Source organism: Chiloscyllium plagiosum, chromosome 14, assembly GCF_004010195.1.
Source record: "Chiloscyllium plagiosum isolate BGI_BamShark_2017 chromosome 14, ASM401019v2, whole genome shotgun sequence".
In the NCBI taxonomy this organism is placed as follows: domain Eukaryota; kingdom Metazoa; phylum Chordata; class Chondrichthyes; order Orectolobiformes; family Hemiscylliidae; genus Chiloscyllium; species Chiloscyllium plagiosum.
Genome location: NC_057723.1, coordinates 21,204,375 through 21,226,915, shown reverse-complemented (window position 1 = coordinate 21,226,915; position 22,541 = coordinate 21,204,375). Strand labels below are relative to the sequence as shown.

General features: G+C 41.0%; 1 protein-coding gene across 5 annotated transcripts in view; it reads left to right on the top strand.

Annotated features, from left to right (window-relative positions):
- sgcd (sarcoglycan, delta (dystrophin-associated glycoprotein)) overlaps window positions 1–22,541 on the top strand; it is a 432,629-nt gene that overhangs the window by 222,684 nt on the left and 187,404 nt on the right. Inside the window, exon 1 of one of the 5 annotated variants that reach the window (XM_043703312.1) lies at window positions 10,728–10,838. The exons of 3 other annotated variants lie outside the window; for them this stretch is intronic. The gene's annotated coding sequence lies outside the window, so the exon portion shown is untranslated. Of the gene's footprint in view, window positions 1–10,727; window positions 10,839–19,690; window positions 20,036–22,541 lie in introns of those variants that run through there. One more of the 5 variants, XM_043703310.1, reaches the window with a different exon arrangement.

Below are 22,541 nucleotides of genomic sequence, written 5' to 3'. Positions count from 1 at the left end.
GCTGAGCAGACTTTTGCCAAGCAGGTGCCACTCAGTCTTTTGCTAGACTGTTGTTAGGGCCCATAGACTTTGCCATATCTGATGCCTCCAATTGTTTCTTGATGTGACATTGAGTGAATCGAGTTGGCCAGAGACTGGTATCTGTGGTGCTGGGGACCACTGGAAAAAGGTGAGGTGAATTATCTACTTGGCATTTCTGGCTAGAGAGTGCTGTGAATGCTTCAGCCTTACCTTTTGCTGATGTTTTGAGCTCTTCTTCCAGTGAGTTGTTTTAATTTCCACCACCTTTTACGACTGGATGTAGCAGTACCGTTGAGCTCAGATCTGATCTGTTGGATGTGGGATCACTTAGCTATGTCTATCACTTGCTGCTCATGCTGTTGGCATGCAGGTAGTCAGGTGTCGTAGCTTCACCAGGTTAATACCACATTTTCAGAAACACCTGGTGTTGCTCCTGACATGCCGTCTTGCACTCTGTATTGAATGAGGCTTGATTCCCCAGCTTGATGGTATTGCTTCAGTGAGGGCTATGTCAGGCCATGAGATTGCAGATTGTGCTGGAGTATAATTCTGCTGCTGTTGATGGCCAATAGGCCTTCATGGATGCTCACTCTTGAATTGCTGGATCTGTTCAAAGTCTGTCCCATTTAGCATGATGGCAGTGCCTGGTAAATGTGAAGGTGGGTCTTTGTCTCTACAAGGACTCTGGAGTGGTCACTCTTACCGCTACTGTCATGAACAGATACATCTGTAGCCGGCAGATTGATAAGGATAAGATCAAGAATGTTTTTCCCTCTCAATTCCCTCATCATCTGCTGCAGACCCAGTCTATCAGCTATGTTGTAGCACCTGACCAGTTTAATCAGTAGTACTGTTACTGAGCCACTCTTGGTGGTGATTGACATTGAAATCCCTCACCCAGAGTACATTTTGTGTCCTTGTCATCCTCAGTGCTTCCTTCAAGTACTGCTCAACGTGGAGGAGTACTGATTCATTGGCTGAAGGAGGACGGTATGTGGTAATCAGCCGAAGGTTTCTTTGCCCTGTTTAACATGAAGCTATGGGACCTCATGGGATCCAGAGTCAGTGATAATACAACCAGGCCATTGCTGCTCCTTTGGAGAGGCAATACCAGAAATGGCTGACGCTGTGGAAGGGAGCAGTCACAGCAATTTGTAGGATCCTGCAGCAAAACCTGGAGTCAGGTGGATTTGACAGGAGCTCTCTCGGTGACTACAGTACTCCATTCTTCAGTAGCAGTTGTTTTCCAGGCACTGTGGGTGATGCGGGCAGCACTTCTCAAGCTGCCAACATTGTCATATAAAGGAAGTGACTTATGACCTCTTCAATGAATTCATCAAATTCTCCACTCATGTGGACAACCAGATGGTCTTTCCTTTTTTGCTCTAGATTGCAACATAGCGATGGGCGGCAGTTCTACAATCATCCAATCTTCCGCAGGTCAGCTAGCACTATTTGTAAATAGCAAAGCCTTTCACCTTTTGAACATGCATGTCATTTGTGTGCATCAGCAAAGGATCTTGCACACTGGTGCACATTTCCTCGGTTCATACATGTTAACTCGCTGCTGTCGGAGACTTTGGAGAGCTTGGTCCCGGTTGACGGCTGGTTCTCAGATGATAAGTCTTTTAGATCTGGTTGAAGTCATAGTGAGGCATCCCCATGGTGCAGAAGGACATTGGTAGAATATAGCTCATACTCCCAAAAGAGTCAATGTCAAGCAATCCACACTGAAAATGCACTGTCCCTGTCTGAAGGGGTTCTGCAGTACACATCACAGAAAGGATCATGAATAGTCAGGGTTTGCCTTATACCATACATAGTCACAACAGGATGAAAGAGAATTGCTGCATTCTTCCTTAGGAAAGGATGAATCAGATGAGCCTGTGGAGGAAACAGCAAATGTATATGAGCCTTTACTCTCCAACACAAGTACAGAGAGAACTGTTGTAAGGAATATAATAAACAACTTTATGTAATCTTGATTTGCCCGTGAATGAAGTACCAAAATGACAATGGTCCCATCACCAGACCACCTATGCCTGCTTATATTGTCTACCAACCCCTGCCAGCCTTCCTTCCTGAAGGGTTAACGTCTGAAACTTTAACTTTTCCACCTCCTAACGCTGCCTGGCTTGCTGTGTTCTTCCAACATCCTACTTGTCTACTTAGCCTCCTTTCCAGAGCTACCTCTGAAACAAAGTACTCTGCCACCTGACAAGGGCATTTCCACCATTTTTTAGATTAGATTACTTACAGTGTGGAAACAGGCCCTTTGGCCCAACAAGTCCACACCGACCCACCGAAGCGCAACCCACTCAGACCCTTAGTGTTGGCTGCATCTGCAGCAGGCTTCCTGTGGGTGCTCTTCATGGGGTTCAGCAGGGTCCTGCTCCTCAGCAATCCTCTGAGTGCCAGTTAAAACCTGCCTCTGACTGGGAAGTGTGGAAGGTGCTCAGCTGACTGTGTTTCCAAATCTAAACATGAATCCTTCATGGCAATGTAACTTTATCGTTGGATGTGATGGCAGAAACAGGTGACAGTGCATCCTCTGAGTCAGCGCCGTCATTACCCTCAGTGACCAAGTCTTCAGGTTTCTGTGGGATTGTGACCTGGATGTGCGATTACGAATAGGATCACTGGAGAGCAAAAAGAATCACCTTAAGGATCCACACTGCATGAGCACATTATGTTTCCTGTGTGACCGTATGCCAGCACCAGGTTAAGTGTATTTTCACTCTTATGCCTAGCTATTTCAGCCTCATCAATCTGTGATTGTTCAGGCACTGCTGCAATTTGCAGTGATTCTTCCGCTGCAGGAGTGACCCCTTCAGCTCAGGCATTTCTCCTGCAGTTCTTGATGTCCTCCTCAAATTTGATCTTCTTTTTCTGCATGATGACATGCAGTTTTAGTGTCATGTCAAGTGACACCCAACCCCCTTGTCTGCACTCATCACTGTCACACCTCGTGGCCTATCAGTGATACATTGGATCCAAGCACTCTCAAAATCCAAGCTGCCACAGGTGTCTGCCTTAATTACCATGTTGCCCAATGCCTGCCATGCACTCAGCACAAAGCCTAACAACTTGGTCGCACGACCTGTTATTTGATGACCCCAAGAGGGATACTTTGGTAACATGTGATTGTGCCATTCACCCTGGCAGATCAGGGCAGATCGTTGTCATTTTTCCACATTGGACACAGTAATGTGATATCTGGGATCTGGATGTTGATCTTTATAAATGGCCACTGAGGTTAACCCAGGTCTACGCTGCCCTCATGACCTGTCATGCGTTTTTAAAATACTTTCAGCAGGAGATTTATTCCTGCTAAGGTGATACTTATATTAGCTGCCATAACATTAAAATCAAAACATGGGTACCTTAATACTGACGGATTCAATGAACTATTATTATAGCCCCGGGTATCCACTATACTCTAGTTACAGGCTTTTGCATATCTGAGTTAAAGTTGAGCAATTCTGATTTATATTGCATGTGCTTCCTTCAGCACGTCATGATTAGATTACTTACAGTGTGGAAACAGGCCCTTCGGCCCAACAAGTTCACACCGACCCGCCGAAGCGTATACCACCCAGACCCATACTCCTACATTTACCCCTTCACCTAACACTACGGACAATTTAGCATGGCCAATTCACCTAACCTGCACATTTTTGGATTGTGGGAGGAAACCGGAGCACCCAGAGGAAACCCACACAGACACGGGGAGAATGTGCAAACTCCACACAGAGAGTCGCCTGAGGCGGGAATTGAACCCGGGTCTCTGGCGCTGTGAGGCAGCAGTGCTAACCACTGTGCCACCGTTCCGCCCACAAAAGGATACAGCAAGAGACTGAATCTTTATACCATCAGGTTACATGCCATGACACAATGATAAAACCATGAGTATTGCCCCTTCAAGTTATACTGGCTGTGAGATGCAACATGACACCCAGAATATTTGGGAAACCCCATCATTGCTCACCTCCTTTGTGGTAGCTGAGCAGGTTAGCTTGATCAGATGGGACAGGATTTTTATTTGTTTTCATCTGTGGAGAAAGAGCACAGCTCACCCTTCCCTACCTATTTGGAGGTCATCTGCTGGAAACATTACCAAGTCATAGAGTCATAGAGATGTACAGCATGGAAACAGACCCTTCGGTCCAATCCGTCCATGCCGAGCAGATATCCCAACCCAATCTAGTCCCACCTGCCAGCACCTGGCCCATATCCCTCCAAACCCTTCCTATTCATATACCCATCCAAATGCCTCTTAAATGCTGCAATTTTACCAGCCTCCACCACTGCAGGTGGCAGCTCATTCCATACATGTACCACCCTCTGCGTGAAAACATTGTCCCTTAGGTCCCTTTTATATCTTTTGCCTCTCACCCTAAATCTATGCCCTCTAGTTCTGGACTCCCCGACCCCAGGGAAAAGACTTTACCTATTTACCCTATCCATGCCCCTCATAATTTTGTAAACCTCTATAAGGTCACCCCTCAGCCTCCAACGCTCCAGGGAAAACAGCCCCAGCCTGTTCAGCCTCTCCTCTGACCAATAAAGGAAAGCATACCAAACGTCTTCTTCACTATCCTAACTACCTGCGATTCCACTTTCAAGGAGCTATGAACCTGCACTCCAAGGTCTCTTTGTTCAGCAACACTCCCTAGGAGTGTATAAGTCCTGCTAAGATTTACTTTCCCAAAATGCAGACCTCACATTTATCTGAATTAAACTCCATCTGCCACTTCTCAGCCCATTGGCCCATGTGGTCAAGATCCTGTTGTAATCTGAGGTAACGCTCTTCGCTATCCACTACACCTCCAATTTTGGTGTCATCTGCAAACTTACTAACTGTAGCACTTATGCTCACATCCAAATCATTTATGTAAATGACAAAAAGTAGAGGACCAAGTCTTGTGCCTTTTTCTATCCAGGCTCTGATATCTGTGCAGTTGAAGGGGCTTGGAAGAGATGGAGATGGGGGAGAGGAATACTTCACAAAGAATATGAGCTGGAGTAGTAATGGGGTGAGATATTTGGAAGAATGTGAGGGTGATGAAGGGTTTCAAGAAGAAATGGAAGAAGGTACTGACAGAATAAAGATGGACAGGCAAGATGTAGCCGTGATGAAAGCCTCTTCATTTGCTCAGAAGACCATTTGATTACTCTTTTGTACCTACTCCATCATCAGTTGACAGTGGGGTTCATCAATGAAGACCTGGTCACATTGTTAACACACGGGGTTCCATGCCTAATGCCAGTTGTTAAAATTTTAATTTCAATTACACACACACACAGGGTCCCAATGCAAAAGTGGAAGAGGTGCCCACTTCTGGTTCCACCACACATGTGCCTCTTACTAAATTCATCCTGGATTTTACTTAAGAAACTGGAAGGCAGAACTAAAATGACAAGAAATGAACAATGTCATCATGACCATCATCTGAGGATTCTTCTGAACCATTTCTGACATCTGAGTTAGACAGTTTTGAAAATGAAATTTACTTTGTGCAGTTACATTTCCTTTTGTTCTTTTTCCCATAGCGCAGGTACAAATAGAATTGTTTATTAGCACGTCAGAGACTTCTGTTTGTAGAGTATCTAAACTTCAGTTGTGCTTTGACTTGCTTCTAACGCATTTGATATAAATAACAATTCAATATGTTACAGAAATCTCTAAGTCCCACCTGTTCACTGGACACTTGCATCTTTTGCTGAGAGATGAACAATGATAATTTTGAGTTACAAAGACACAATGCTGTCTCCCATCGTATTGCTCTCCTGATCTCTTCCATCCAAGGACATAGTGATTTCATTGATGCTGCAGTTTTTTAAACAAGAAGTGGGCCTTTCTAAATGCTGTTCATGTCCAATAACAAAAGGAATTAACTAAAACAAAAACAGAAGTTGCTGGAAAAGCTCAGCAGGTCTGGCAGCATCTGTGCAGAGAAGTCAGAGTTAATGTTTCATGTCCTTTCTTCAGAAATGTTAACTCTGATTTCTCTTCACAGATGCTGCCAGACCTGCTGAGCTGTTCTAGCAACTTCTGTTTTTGTTTCTGATTTACAGAATCCACAGTTCTTTCAGTTGCAATTAACTTAAGGTTATTTGTGAATACTTGCATAGTCCATTTATCCCATTGTGGTCATTTTGTTGTTTGTTTTATAACACTTTAGTTTAAAAGACCTTATTTATAAAGCCAGGTAATGAAAGATAGCAAACTTTACACATTTGTAACTATTAGTTTAGAGATGCACATAAACATCCTCTCACCACCAGCAGAGTTGCAGTTGGATTCTTTTAAATTACTTCAGTTAATCTGCCCAAGTGGATTATGACATACCTCCAGAAGGGTAGAACCTCAATGCAGGCTGTTTAGCCTAAAGATAGGGCCATTACCTTTGTACCAAGAGCAGCCTTTGATTCTTTGGGTAGAGGCATAAATGAAGCTTCAATTAATACTCACCAAACATCTCCAGTTAAATTCAACTAATTTACAATTAACAAGTTGCCTCCTCTCCCTATAAGTATGTGAGTCTATATTGTTACAATAAGTATAATGCCTATCAAGTCAACTTTTATAATCTTGATGGTGAGACCGTCATGGACTAAAATTTCTTTTTAAAAAGGGACAAATATTGAGAAGGCTGCAGTGATCATTTCTTCACAGACTGAGGCAATTGCAGACAAGTCATGGACACAAACTGGCTTGCACAGAAATTTATACCTCATCCAAAGCCAGTGAAACCAGGTAGCTGAGCCAGCGTCAAGAAATCTGCATCATTGAAAGATAAGAGGAGTATTTAGCTTGGAAAGATAATTGAGCTAGACACAGGAATATACAACCAACCCCTATTTTAGTAGCTTACTTAGCAGAGCAGAAAGTGAAGGAAGAATTGATTCATTACAATAGAAGCTTGAAGGTTTGCTCTCTCTCTCTTTCTCTGTGTATGTCTCTCTCTCTCTCTCTCTCTATCGTGTGCCTTATCATCTCTTAAAGGAAGCATCTGGTGAAAAAGCAACTTGGGAAAAGAGACAATCACTGAGAACTCCAGGATTCTCTAGATGTCACTACTGCTGAGGAAACAAGACAACAGTTAAATTTATGGACTCAGCTTTCACTGTCATGGCTCAATGACCCTACAAATGTTAAACTGCATCTGCTTTTATCTCTCTGTTAGTACTAGACTTGCTGCACAGTCTGCTTTTCTTTCTGAACTTATTAACTGTTTTTTTGTGTGTTTGATTTTGTGGTTTTCTTTTGTGTGGTTAATAGGTAACAAAATTCCTCTTTCACTTCAAAAAATCTTGGTCGTTAGTCTGTTCATTTTCTGGTGAACTATGTTTTAATTTATGTACAATAGCTGCATCCTAAAAAGAATAAAGAGTATTTGTTTGACCAACCAAGGAAGACTTAAAAAGAGGAGAGCTGATTACCCATCCGCACTTGGTCGCAACAATATGTCTAACTGAAATTTGAAAAACAAATTATATCAGAATAGCCCATAATCTATGCCAAAAGTATAAAATGAGAGACACCCTCCTCTAGGACTCCCTCAGGAATTTCTATCTATGTACTACCATTCGTAAAATCATGTGTCAGTAGAAGACTTGTATCCACCATTTTTGTTTCAGAAATTTCATTTCCTGCTTTTGTTGCAAACCAACAAGGTCAATCTCTAACCTTTTTCTGTTTCAGAGTTTTCCTATATGATCCCATAAGGAATAATTGTCAAGCATAACATTCAAAGGTTATACACTATCATCAGTGTGACCATTGCTCAGAATGTCTCTCAAAATGTTTGCAAGCTGTGTGATTGCTTTGTCTGATCTTTAGGTAAAATACAATTCTTTTGTGATCACCTAGTGCAATTAACCCTCTCTAAATAGGGTTGTTCATTCAAACCTGCCCCAGGTCTACTCTGTTTAATATCCAACCCTACATGTTTAAAAGGCGGATAGTGAGATTCCAAATTTTAAATTGTACTTTAATTTTATTGTGCATTTTTGAACTTCCACAGAATCACCTATAATAAATAATCAATATGCAAAATACCTAAAAGTCTCTATTTATGACGATACATCAATGCAGGATCTGCTTTTGGTTAAATACATTCCAATTTTAATACAATTGATCTCAACAAAAAAATATTGTACTCTGGAGGAATCATGTATGGACTGTTTTAGTTTCCAGTTTTCCTTTTTGCAACTGTTGCCTCCCTGGTCATTTTGCATAACATTTCACTCAGATAAGTATCACCCTATGGAAATGCAAGTTACCCATGTTATTGTACAAACATTCCTATAAACATATGGCCAAAAGGGTTTCTTATTAGATTAATCTTCTAGCAATGTGAGAATTACACTGTCAGCTAGTTGCTCTTCTAAGTCCCTAACAACTATCAATGCTTTATCTTTGTAAGAATGTCACACATGTGGATTTATTTTTATAAGAATGTTGGTTGACCCTTAGCTAGTATTTAAAAATAAATTCCAAACTCTGTCCAACTATATAACTCATTTTGTTCATCTCTTATTCATTATTCTCAGGATTATATGCAGTAACCAAAATTTAATAGTGATGATGACTTCTAGTGATGTAATTTTGTGACAGCTATTCATTATCTAACATATTCAAGTTATGATCCCAACTTCAGCTTTTATATTTGCTACAAGTTCACTATTACATCTCATGCTTGCAGTGTTGGAGACTCTTTCTCTGAAAAATGATTGACTTCTTAGTCAAAAGGGACTTTAAGTCTTTCTAACAGTACCTGCACTGTTTCTTACTTTCTACTATTATATCCCATTCGCCTGTCCATGGTCCTCACCTCTTGCCTATTAGTAACCCGCCAGTAGCTTTTCCTGTTTGTATGACATTTCTTGCATCTCTCCATTTAATGGATCACTTTTGGAATGTATGTCATTCAGGTAACCAGTGTAGAGAATTGGCCTGTGGATGTGACAGCTTTGTGTTATGATCGCTTACGTTACAATGATCCAGTTCTGATCCACTGCACCTACTTCTCATGACATTCATCACAAAACCCATCAGCATTTGTTGTACAAAGTACCTCCTTTACTTCCACTGATTGCATAGAATTTGGGAGTTTATAATTAACTCAGTTTAATTGTGAATGAACTGTAACAGTTTGACTGGCATGTTTGATAAATATTGTGTTTATTCCATTTGCACTCCCTTTTATTGTATACCAGATCTCCTGCGTTGTCTGGTTCAGAATGTTTTAAACAATGCTCAGTGCCTTCCAACCTTTCTCTGATGCCTTGGCCTTAATGAAAACCTGCCTCCATGCACAGAAGTAATGTCACATATGGAGAAAGACATTGAGGAGATTATAGTATTTTCTATGAAAGTTTGACCATCATATTAAATAGGCAACTCAGATATCATCCTCAGATTCATAGATAGGGATTATAGCCTCTTAAGATCCAGAATTTTGTTTTAGCATTGCTTGCACATAATCTGGATTTTGCCCTGCCATTTTCCACAGTGACCATTAGGATTTTAGTTCCTATCTGAAAAATTATCTTCATTTTTTTCTAATCTTCTCAATTAGACAATCATCTTTTGTCACCATGTTTATAATTCCAATGGCTACGAGATTGAGGATAGAACCTTTGTGTACCTTTCATGATTTAAGGAGATAAATATAAGAAACATGCACCTCATAATGCCCAAGTACCACTTTTGTACCATTCCTTTAAATGAGCACAAGTGAGCTTTGAGTCAATGTCTAAGACTCACTTACATTTAAATACAAACATTATACATTAACCAGGAAGTGATATTCTCTTACCACTGTTAGATGAGCCCAAAATAATTAAATTAAGCTGAGGTAAGGAAATTTGTAGACTTGATCTACCTTCATGGATGGTTTATACTAGAGTGGGCATCATTTGCATTCCTAACTGAAAACCCAAACCTCAGCTTCTTTGATTTCCTGAGCTCCATGTAAAGGTGAAATGTGCAGTTGTTGTATAGAGTTAGTTCTATAATCTTATTGTCTACCTGAAAGCATTGAAAATATTCCCATTTGCAATTCTTGGTCAACATCTTGGGTGGCCTAACCACACACATTTCATTAGTCAACATTTCAAAGTCCCAGTGTTTTTTTTGTAAGAGGAGACGCCTGCATAGTGTAAGATGTGTTTCCACACAGGAAATCATTCCAGGATAAGTAAATAAACAGACCTACATGGCCACTGGGGAGATGGAAAGCTTGTCTCTGTAAAGAATTATCAATAAACTCTTTATAGATGATTTTTATCATCGAGGGACGTTCAATCATTCATGTATGACCTGATGCTAAGTCTGAAATGCCATTGAATATTTATATTTAGATTGCTGCTAAATTGATACTTTGTTTCTAAATTTGATATTCTGTTCAGAAAGCATTCTCATTACTTTCTTGTAATGTTTACTCTGTATCATGTAACCACAAAGAAAAAAGCGTATAAAAACATGATCACTGGCGAGAGTTTTATCAACATCTGAGCCCTGAGGTGATATAATTTCAGTTGCAACCACTTATACCCAACATTATTTATTGTGATATTTATATATAAATATCAGTGTTATTGTTAAGTATGAAAAATAATTCTGATCTATGTACTTAGGTGATGTGTAAACATTAAGGATTCCTGATTGTTTTTTCTCTTGCAATGGCAGGGAAGGGGCACAGCTCGTCACAAGATTGGACTCATTAATGCAATAGAATCTCAACTTGAACTTCATAAGTAGAAGAAAATGAATGGAGTTGCCTGGAATAGGAACCTGAAAATATAAGGTGGAGCCCATTTTCCAGACCAGGGATGAATGTCAAACTGTGTTCTAGCAGGCATTATAGAGATGCAGCAGCTAGAGTTTTATTTGTCTACTCTCAGCTAACAAATGTTATGTAGGGCCCCATCCAGTTTCTCTTCATATATCAGTCCTGCCATTCCAGGGATCAGTCTGATAAACCTTTATTGCACTGTGTCCATAGTCAGGACATCCTCTCTCAGATAAGGACACCAAAACTACACAATTTTCCATGTGGGGTCCCATCAGGACGCTATACAATTGCAACAAGAACTTCCTGTCACTATCAATCCCGTTTGTCACTCCTACAAAAAAAACTCAAGCTAGTCAGACACATTTTACCACACACAAAGAAGCCATGTTGACTATCGCTAATCAATCTTTGCCTTTCCAAATTGTGTAAATCCTGTCCTTAGAATCCCTTCCAACAACTTGTCCGTCACTAATGTCAGGCTCACCGATCTATAGTTCCCTGGGTTTTCCTTACTATCTTCCTTAAATAATAGCACCACGTTAGCCAATCTCCAGTCTTATGGCATCTCACCCATGGCTATTGATGATACAAATATCTCAGCAAGGGGCCCAGCAATCACTTTCCTAGCTTCCCACTAAGTCCTAGGGTACACCTGATCCAGTCCTGAGGATTTCTGTAGGCGATACAGTGGCTCAGTATTTAGCACTGCTGCCTCACAGCACCAGGGTCCCAGGTTTGATTCCAGCCTCGGGTAACTGTGTGGAGTTTGCACATTCTCCTCATGTCTGCATGGGTTTCCTCTGGGTGCTCTGGTTTCCTCCCACAGTCCAAAGATGTGCAGGTCAAGTGAATTGGTCATGTTAAATTGCCCATAGAGTTAGGTGCATTAGTCAGCGGTCTGGGTGGGTTATTCTTCGGAGGGTCAATGTGGACTGGTTGGGCCGAAGGGCCTGTTTCCACACTGTAGGGAGTCTAATCTAATCTAATCTTAATGCGTTTGAAAACGTCTAGCACCTCTTCTTCTGCAATATGGACACTTTTCAAGATATCACTATTGATTTCCCGAAGTTTTCTAGCTTCCCTAACCTTTTTTGTAGCAAGCACTAATGCAAAATAATCGTTTAGTATCTCACCCATCTCCTGCAGTTCCACGCATAGGCAGTCTTGCTGATCTTTAAGGGCCTCTATTCTCTCCTTAGTTACTATTTTGTCCTTGATGTATTTGTAGAAACTCTTTGGATTCTCCTTAACCCTTTATATAGCCAATATACTCCTTAACCCTATATAGCCAAAGTTATATAGTGTCCCATCTTGGATGCATTGATTTGCCAAAGATTGGGAAATGTTATACAGGTCCCCAGTTGGACCTTGTAATGTGCCACTAACATAACATTTCTGGATTAATGTAACCTTGACAGTCAGATTCCTTGGAATGCATACCCTGCTCCTTGGCAATAATAATTCAGGACATCCTTAACCTCCACCTGCTCTGACTAACTGAGACCTGTAGATATTGACAGTGATGCCAATGGAGATAGGGTCTGGGCATTCTCCATTGTCTCTCTTGAGGCTTTTCACCCTCTGCTTCTCCTTCTGGGAGACTTTGTGTCAGCCATAGGAGGTCGCTATTCTCGCTGGACTTGGTGGCGAAATTGTAATTGCTGTCTTTTTTTGATGCTGACTTCTAACAAGGCCATTAGGCTTCTTCAACCATGTTTTCCATCTGAGATACATGAACAAACATTCTGTGGGAAACGTCAGAATTGAGCATCTTATCAGATCAGTCACTGTACTCCTGATCTCTCACATCACATATTGTTATAATCCCAGCTGATGACAGTAGACATCATGATCCAGTGAGAAAAGGCTTATGCCAATTTCTACGGAATATCAAACCACTCTCAAGAACTGAAAAGCTTCATTTGAAAGATTGTTTTTACTATGCAAGTGAACTAATAAGAAAGCTACATTAGCAAGCAGATTCCTCAAGTACTCTAGAGAAGGTGCTTCATGTCAGACATTGGCCTTCAGAATTCAGTGTAGCTTTTTACAAGGACAATGACATGTAGGACTGTGTCAAGATAGAGATAAGGAAGCCATTGGATAAAAAAAACTTTACCTCCTCACTCAATGCCCAGACTAGTAAATCTATCAGCTGGAAAGTCAGATCAGAATTTGGATGGGGATTTGATTTTTCTCACCTTAGGATATTAAGGACTCTCCCTGACGACTGACCTTAAGCCCACTCTGATGTGTAGTTTGTTCCTGCTTTGAATCATTAGGCAGCTGCTTCATTTTATTTAAAAGAAGCTTGTACAGGAAAAGCAACTCATAAAGCTCCATAGCATTTCTCCTGAATAATACGCTGGAACACTTCTGCATTGTGTTGCCAGGCAACATTTACAGTCAACAGTGGTTTAAAAAAAGCACAATGAATTTGTTAAAAAAAAGACTGTTTGAAATTGAACCTTCAAGGTTCAGTGGCCCATAATGAAGAAAGTTCTTCCAACCGGCAGAGGTAGTGCTGGGGAAGCTTCCATGCAGAGTATAGCAACTGACCTCTGTTTCCCCGAAACACACACAGTCAAAACAGAAATAAACCACAGTGCAAGGGTTGATCACCAGACAATTTAAAAGCAATATTACATTTCCTGGTGGCATTCTTCACAAGTCAGGCAATGAGATCATTGCTGGGCTGGCCTTTCAAACCTGAAAAAAAAACACAGAAATGCAAATACGAACAGCAGACAGAATGGCTGCAATGAGCCTGCTGTAAAATTGCGAAAAAAAATTGTATAAAATATTTTAGGAGAAATTTACTACGGGAAGATTTGGCCCCCACTCTTACCAATTTTCTTTCAATACATTGCAGTGTTTTCTCTTTAGCTCTATTACCATACGTTACTGTCAAAACTATTTTACACAGTACAGTGAAGAAAGAAACATCTGGAATAAATTGTGCAAATGTTAGGCAAGCAAAACTTGAGAGAACAAAAGTCAAGTATGCAGTCATTTCACTGTGAGTTGACAATGAGATGTTCGCTTGGCCTGTAACAAAGTATACATTTAACTCCTTTTGATGGGTATGTTTCTTTAGAAACCACAAATTAAATTTTCCCCAATGGGTTGCAATTCCAACATTGTCCTCAATTTTTAGGTTGGGAACCTGGAAAAGTTTGAGGCAGGACAGTAGTCTTGATCTTCTCAGAGGCTGACAATGAAGAAGCCACCTCCAAGAATCTGGTCCAATTACTGACAGTGGGAAGCAGATCAGGGAACTGGGAGCCCAATAGGAGAGTCCAAAGTGATGCTCAAGTCCAAGGTGGAAGTCACAAAGGCAAGCTGAAGATTGGGAGTGACCACTTCAAAACAGAGGCTATCTCTGCAGCAATGTCCAAAATCGAACATCATGCATAGCTACAGCTTTTTAAAAATTCTTTCATGGGACGTGGGCATTGCTGGCTGGCTAACATTTATTGTTCATCCCTAGGTGACATTGAGAAGTTGGTGGTGAGCTACCTTCTTCAACCGCTGCAGTCCACCTGCTATGGGTGACCCACATAGCCATTTGGGAGGGAATTCCAGGATTTTGCGACAGTGAAGTAACAGTGATATATTTCCAAGTCAGATGGTGAGTGGCTTGGAGAGGGAACTTGCAAGTTGTGGTGTTCCCATGTATCTGCTACCTTTATCCTTCTAGATAGACATTATAATGGGTTTCGAAAATGCTATCCAAAGATGTTTTGGTAAATTTCTGCAGTACATCTGTAGATGGTACACATTGCTGCTACTGATGGAGGGAGTGGATGCTTGTGGATGTGGTGCCAGTCAAGCAGGATGCTTTGTCCTGGATGGTGTCAAGCTTCTTGTGTGTTGTTGGAGATGCACCCATCCAAGCAAATACCAAGTATTCCATCACACTCCTAATTGGACTTTGTAGATGGTGGACAGGCTTTGGAGAGTGAGGAGGTGAGTTCCTTGCTGCGGTATTCCTAGCCTCTAACCTGCTCTTGTAGCCACTGTGTTTATGTGGTGAATTCAGTTGAAATTCCGGTCAATGGTCACTCCCAGAATGTTGTTAGTGGGGGATCCAGTGATGGTAATACCATTAAATGTCAAGGGGCAGTGTCTCTTCTTGATGATGGCCTTATCCTGGCATTTGTGTGGTGTCCATGTTACTTGCTACTTGTCAGCCCAAACCTGGATATTGTCCAGATCTTGTTGCATTTGAACATGGACTCCTTCAGTATTTGAGGAGTCATGAATGGTGCTTGACATTGTGCAATCATTGGTGAACATCTTTATTTTTGATGTAATGGTTCAAAGAAGGTCATTAAGAAACAGTTCAAGATGGTTCGGTCTAGGAAACTTCTGTAGAGATGTCCTGGAGCTGAGATGACTGACCTTCAACAACCACAGTCATGTTCCTATATGCCAGTGGAGAGTTACCGCCCATACACATTTATTCCAGTTTTTCTAGGTCAACTTGATTCAACACTTGGTTGATGTCAGGGGTTGTCACCCTCACCTCTGGAATTCAGCTCTTTTATCAATATTTGAAACAAAGCTGTGATGATGTCAGGAGCTGAGTGGTCCTGGAGGAACCCAAATTGGGCATCACTGAGCAGGTTCATGCTTGATAGCACTGTTGATGACACTTTCCATCACCTTACTGTTGATCGAGAGTAGACTGGTAATTGGCTGGGTTGGATTTGTCCAGCTGTCAGATCATCTGTGACTGTGGCCATCGCATTCTAGTGATTCCAATTTAGGATGAGTGACACAATGCACCAAGAACCTTTTCCAAGTAACTGAACAGTTTCAGATTCAGTGGGGGAGTGTGGGGGCAGGGTTTGTCTATCATGTAATGCTAATAATACGCCCCAAATTAAAGGACCTAATTGGCTACCCATTGTCAGATGAGAGTTTCTACCCCATTGTCCATTTCTCTGGCAGGATTGGCCAGAGGTGGGAACATATTAGGGAGCCAAATTGATCTATTGGTTTGGAACTTCAATACTGTTCTAGCCTCTTTTGTTACCTCTGGGGAACTGGGAAAATGGTTGGATATAACTCAGTGACCATGAAAAAATTGTGTTTTTCTTGACAGTTAGGGTGATGTTTAATTTGTTGGGTAATTTGAAGGTGATGGTGTACACATTTGTATTTTAGCGTTATCTCTCTCAGGGACAGAAAAGGTGAGTTTGCAATGTGCTGTTGAAGAAACCTGAGTGAATTATTGCAGTGCATTCTTTGTAGAGTACACACTATTAGCATTGTGCACTAGTGATGGAGAAAGTGAATATTTAAGATGGTGGGTGGAAAACTGATCAAGTGGGCTACTTTATCCTAAATAGTATATGCCTCCTTGCATGTTGTAGGAGCTGCACTCTTACTTACAAGTGGAGAAATAATTTAGCACACAACTAATTTGTGGCATGTGGTTGGAGATAATTTATATAAATGTGAAGTGCTGCACTCTGGAAAGGCAAATCAGGGCAGGACTTACACACTTAATGGTAAGGTCCTGGGGAGTGTTGCTGAGCAAAGACACCTTGGAGTGCAGGTTCATAGTTCCTTGAAAGTGGAATCACAGGTAGATAGGGTAGTGAAGAAGGTGTTTGCTATGCTTGCTTTTATTGGTCAGAGCGTTGAGTATACGAGTTGGAGGTCATGTTGCAGCTGTACAGAACATTGGTCAGGCTACTTTTGGAATACTACATGCAATTCTGGACTCCCTTCGATAGAAAGTATGTAGTGAAACTTCAGAGGGTGCAGAAAAGATTTATTAGGTGTTGCTGTGGTTGGAGGGTTTGAGCTATAGGGAGAAGCTCAATAGACTAGGGCTGTTTTCCTGGAGCATCGGAGGCTGAAGGGTGACTTTATAGAGGTTTATAAAATCATGAGATGCATAGATAGGGTGAATGGCCAAGTTTTTTTCCTGGAGTAGGTGAGCCCAGAACTCGAGGGCATATGTTTAGGGTGAGAGGGGAAAGGTTTAAAAAGGGACATAAGGGGTAACATTTTCATGCAGAGAGTGTATGAAATGAGCTGCCAGAGGAAGTGCTGGAGGCTGGTACAATTACAACATTTAAAAGGCACAATGGTACGATGAATAGGAAGAGTTTAGAGGGATATGGGCCAAATGCTGGCAAATGGGGCTGGATTCATTTAGGATGTCTGAGAAGAATGGTTCAGTTGGACTGAAGGGTCTGTTTTCCTGCTGTGCACCTCTATGACTCTATGTCAATGACACCATTTTATTTAGATTAAACTCCGTTTGTATCCTTCTCCCATAGCCAAGAGTGTCAAGCAGCTCGAGCAATGGGATTCTCTAATATTGTTGACTGCGCCCAGGGTTCAGCATTCTAGACTGTATCCACCTATCTTTGAGAGTATCCTGTTGTCAATATTTATCAATATCCAGCTCAGTTATGACTGTTGCTGCCAGATATTGGCAAATGTCCTTGGAGCTGTAATGATGGGTACATACTGGAGAACTCAAATGACCCTGCCTCCTTCCCAAGTTCCTCAGGCCAGACAAGGACAGTTACTAGGAAATTGGGGTACCCCCTCCAACTATTATTAGTGAGACCTTCATGAAACCTCAGACCAATGCTGAGCAGAGATATAAGATTCTGCTCATGACTTCCACCAGAGCGATTGCTGAACAGATCACAGGCCTCCTTAGAATCAGATTTTGATGCCTGGATAACTCTAGTAGGATCTTGCAGAATTGCCTAGGATCGATTGCTTCATCACTGTGGTATACTGTACCCTTCAGAACTGGAGTCAATGAAGAGGGAATATCTTGAATACAGAGAAAAGGGAGGATGAAGAGTATTTTCCTGAAGAGGAGGTTGAAGATCTGGACATTTTCCAGGAGGGATATCGAAGTAAGTATAATGGAGCTATGCACTATTGGGTGCAAGGATGAAACAGCTAGGTTTGGACTTCCTCCTTTCATTGGGTTACTTTTTTGTTGGTTGGCAAGCAGTCCTTGGTCAGTTCACTGTATGTGTGGACCTGTTTACTTCGGCACTTCTTCAACTTTTCTGTTGCAGAATAATTGCTTTTTTAACCCATATTATTGCACGTGTGGTACACTTTACACTCCTCATTGTTCAGAAGAAAACAGCAATGAATGAGACAAGGCAGCAACCTCACATGATGCTGATGTTAGGTAGCTTTTAAGGCATTATTCAGTATATAGTAGTTGGGCAGTGATAGGACAGCAGGTTGGGAAGAATCCTTTTCATACATTCATTTTCAGTTCGCCTCCAATGCTTCGAGTTCACGCAGAGGACTGAATTACTCTGAAATGCTTGTGCATCCTGGAGGATAGACTTGAAGCTCAAAGAGACAGCACTTTGTGCCATGAGAGAGAATGGAGATGTCAACATTCCATTGTATACATCCCAGCCTTGAATGGTAATGTGCTCTCTAGCTGAATGATATAATGAAACATTACTGCAGAGGTGGGTGGAAACATCGCTGATTCCATGCTCTCACTCACATGCTCAGAAGTCTGAAAAGAAAAACAGGAAATAAAGAAAGTACTGAGGCAGCATTGATGGAATGAGAAATTGACATATCCGGTCTGAGCATTCAAGTGATCATAGATCTCAAACACTGGGCTGAAATTTCCTGACTCCATTATAATGGGCTTGGAGGTTGCATGAGGCTGGAAATAGTGTTGTAATGGTTTCCCAATGCATTCATATCATTGGGATTCTTTCATGGGGTTGGTTGGGCGATGGATTGGTTATATGCTCCATGGATATGGACAGCCAATTAACTTAAGGGCTGCAGTTAGAGTCAAGGTTTCCAGCTCTTTGTTAGCTTGTCAGCAACAGGGTTAAGTGTGGAGGGTGCCAGCTCATTGAAGATGCCCTGAGACAGACTGGGAGAGCATCGGTGCTGGACATTCCATGCCACAGAAAGGCAACTGCATTTGAGTAAGACTGCAAACAAGCTGAACGGAGGGCCATTCCCTCCAGCCCAAATCATCTGCCAATCTATGTCCTGCATACTTGTTTGTTGTTGAAGCCAGCAAGGACATTTCATGCTGAAGTGACCTCCCACAGCCATGGACCAACCTCAACAGCACTCGCTTCTCCTTGTGGGATTGCTGATGCTCTATAGCTACTAGATTGGTTGAACAGCTCAGGCTCCTAATATGTTGCATCTTTCAAGGTCATCAATTCAGAGGCTGCTTCAGGAAAATCACTCTGTTGGTTTTGTTTGCAGCAAATGTGGGATGTGGGCTTTGTCAGACCCCAAATCAAAGTACCAAAGCCTGCAGGCAAATCTTTCACTCTATCCACAGACTTGTTGAATACTTCCATAATTTTCTGACTTTATTATAAACCCAAATGATCCTGGTATTCTCTGACATTCACCTTATTTTTGGGGTGGGGGGAGTCTTTTCCATGAAATTCTTCTCATGGATTTTTACGCTAGAGAAAATATTTCTCCTGTGAACTTCTGAAATGTAGTCCACAGAGTACCTTTGCATCATCGTTGATCACAATAATATAACTCAGGTATTATAAGAACTTAATAATAGCAGAAGTAAATGGATGACAGAGCAATAGGTACCAAAGGGATGCACAGAAGTGATAATATTCCTGAAATAATAATTCAAATCATTTAAGAAATAGGATCATGGGCAAATCATTTCCTATAAAATACTGTTAACAGTTTAATAATGTTTGAAGTGACTTACTCAGCTTGTTTCCTATGAGAGTATGTAGACTTGCATTATTTCAAGCAATCTTGGAAGGAGAGCTGGAGTGATATGAATGATTCTATTACCTAGTTCAGTTTTTAAAAAAGAATAATTCTATGTGGACTAAAAGAGAGTTTTAATCAGCTCTGGGTGCCTTCATTTGCTGTCCTCTTGTAAGGTGACCGGTAAGCGATGTAAATAACACTGTCAGGCCTGAGCAGAATTTAGTCATGGAATGATTTCTCAGTCAGCAGTTGCTTATACTAGACCCAGGATTCTGAAAATTCTTCAGGCCTGCGGTTACACTTGGCACGGGATGTACTGTTGGAAAATCTTGAGTCTGCCTGTCAGTCCAGCTTAGCCTAGCCCAGCCCAGTCCAGCCCAGCCCAGCCCACATGCTGATGTTGGTTAAACACTTCACTGTTAGATATTCCTGACACACCCAGGCTGTCTCTTGTCAGATTAAAAAACAGAAAGGTAAGCTACAAACAAATACTCTTACTTTATACGTCCTGCTACTTGTGAATCTCTTTGTCGGATTGCCTTTATTCCTGCTTGTGTGCTGTTTTGCTCCTGTTACAAAAACTTAAAAGATTTGATCTGCTTCCAATTAGTGACTTTATAATCAAGTTAAAATAGTGGACAGTATATGGTTGAGAAGCAACAGCTGTCAGGAAGAATCAACGAATTAAAGCGTCGATACAGAAAATAACTTCAGAACTTCTTGTTGCCATCGTGTTATTCTAAATTTAGATGACTGCTTAACAATTTTCAGCTTTTACGGAGGCCCTTCAGGAGGTGCCAGTTTGTTTTGAAGGGGAGAAAATTCAACTCGCTTTGGGGCAGCTTGTCGCTGTGCCTGGTTTTAATTTTTTCTGAGTCTCTGGAGTGAGACATAAAGGAAGGCACTGTTCTGCTTTTCATTATATTGTGTAAGATGATTTCTCTGTGAAAATAAACAACCTCCACCCACAATCCATGATATAAATGTTGCATATAAAAATCCATGCATAAATATGCCCAGTTACAATTAGCATTAAAAAAATGTCATTCTCCTGACTACTTGCATGACTTGTATAGCCTTTTCATATTTTGTATCTGAATGCCTTAACTCACAGCTTATTGGTTATCATGGTTATCATTACAGCATAAGTTGAAACTCTTAACAGTGTACACACAATATTATCAACTTGCTCTAACATCTTCACACTGGCAAAATGTTATTTAGCTCTGTTATTTGTTTTAGCCTGCTTTAGTATAACCAGTTCTGTGATATTTACCTACATTGTTTCATGACGTTAAAATGAGGTTAAAATTATGTTTAATATATCTGCATTTCTTCCATGGGGAGGGCTTCTGCCAACCCCAGATTCAAAGACTCGTACACAGAAGACAAATGTATCCTCTCTGGGCGTTAATTATAATACTTGTTGAATTTTTCTGTTTACAGTATTCAAGGTATCGGGGAAAGTAATTAATTTGCTTCTATATATTAAATGTAATTTATCCCTCTGAGATTTGCATGTTCAGGTCAGCTTATGATTTCTTTCCATGTTTTTATCAAACTTGGCTTTCATTAGAAATTTACACTCTAACAAATTTAGAGATATAGCTCACTGAGATTCTGAAAGAAATATTGTGTTTCCTGAATATTTCAACCTATAGATGTCTTAATATCAGTGAGAGGAAATACTGAGTCTAAGAGAGACAAGCTTTTATTCCAGAATTTGTTGTTTCTCTTCCTTCCAATGGTAGCTACTTTATTTGTGATATTTTCATGGAATCATAGAATACCTACAAATGGAAGCAGGCATCTGGCCCATCGAATCTATAATGACCCTGTGAAGAACACCCCACCCAGACCCACACCATCCCTACAACCCTGCATTTTCCATGGCTAATCCATCTAGCCTGCACATCCCCAGACACTATGGACAATTTAGCATGGCCAATCCACCTTGTCTGCACATCTTTGGACTATTTTCCTCTTAGATTAGGGATGTCTTTTAATTATTTGGTGGGGGATGGTGGGGTGCACAATATGGAAAGACTTCACCACATATGCAACAGGAGTCTGCATCGTGGACTGGAAAATCCTCTGAGTTTGCCTCCACCAGGGTGTTTTGCCTGTTACAGCAATGCACACATTACATTACTTGCCAAAACTTAAGAAATTCAACATGGATACTGTGGTGTTCAAAAATCAAAAAGTCATTTATTACTACCAGGTATTGGGTACAAACATTACAGTTCCCTGGCAGATAAGTGTCTGAGCCAACATTAAGCTGTCAGTTACAACAGAGGAAACAGGGAGCCAGGCAACATCAGGAGGTGCAAAAGTCAACCTTTCGGGTGTAACCCTTCATGTCCTGAAGAAGGGTTACACCTGAAATGTTGACTTCTCCACCTCCTGATGCTGCCCGGCTCGCTGTTTTCTTCTAGCTTCTTGCCTGTCTTTTTTGGATTCCAGCACCTGTAGTTACTTCCGGTAGAGTGACATGCTTCAAATGTCCTGAGGTAGTATGGAATATGAAATATTTATACCCTCAGGTCAAATACTGTGATATATTGCTAATATCGTGAGCATGTTTCTTAAACCTTATGGCATACTGATCATGAGGTGTAAAATAACAGAGCATGCTCAGTTACATTAATTTCTTTTATGTGTAATCATAAACTGATTTATTTTGCACTGTAACATATTAAAACTATGAGCTGTTGAAAGTGTAACAATCGCAACAAGGTGTCTGGGTTCTCCATGAGTATTGGTACCAACAGTATATCTTCCAAACCAATAAGACTTAAGAATTGAAATAGAAACAAATGAAAGACTGAGGAGGTTAGGTTAGGCTGTGTGAAATCAATATCAAATCAGATACAGAAAGAGAATTCAAAGAGAGAGAGAGAAAAAAAAGATGAAAAGGAAAAGCACAAGAAAAAGTAAATGTATGACATTGCAAAAAGTGGCTACAGATAACTGACC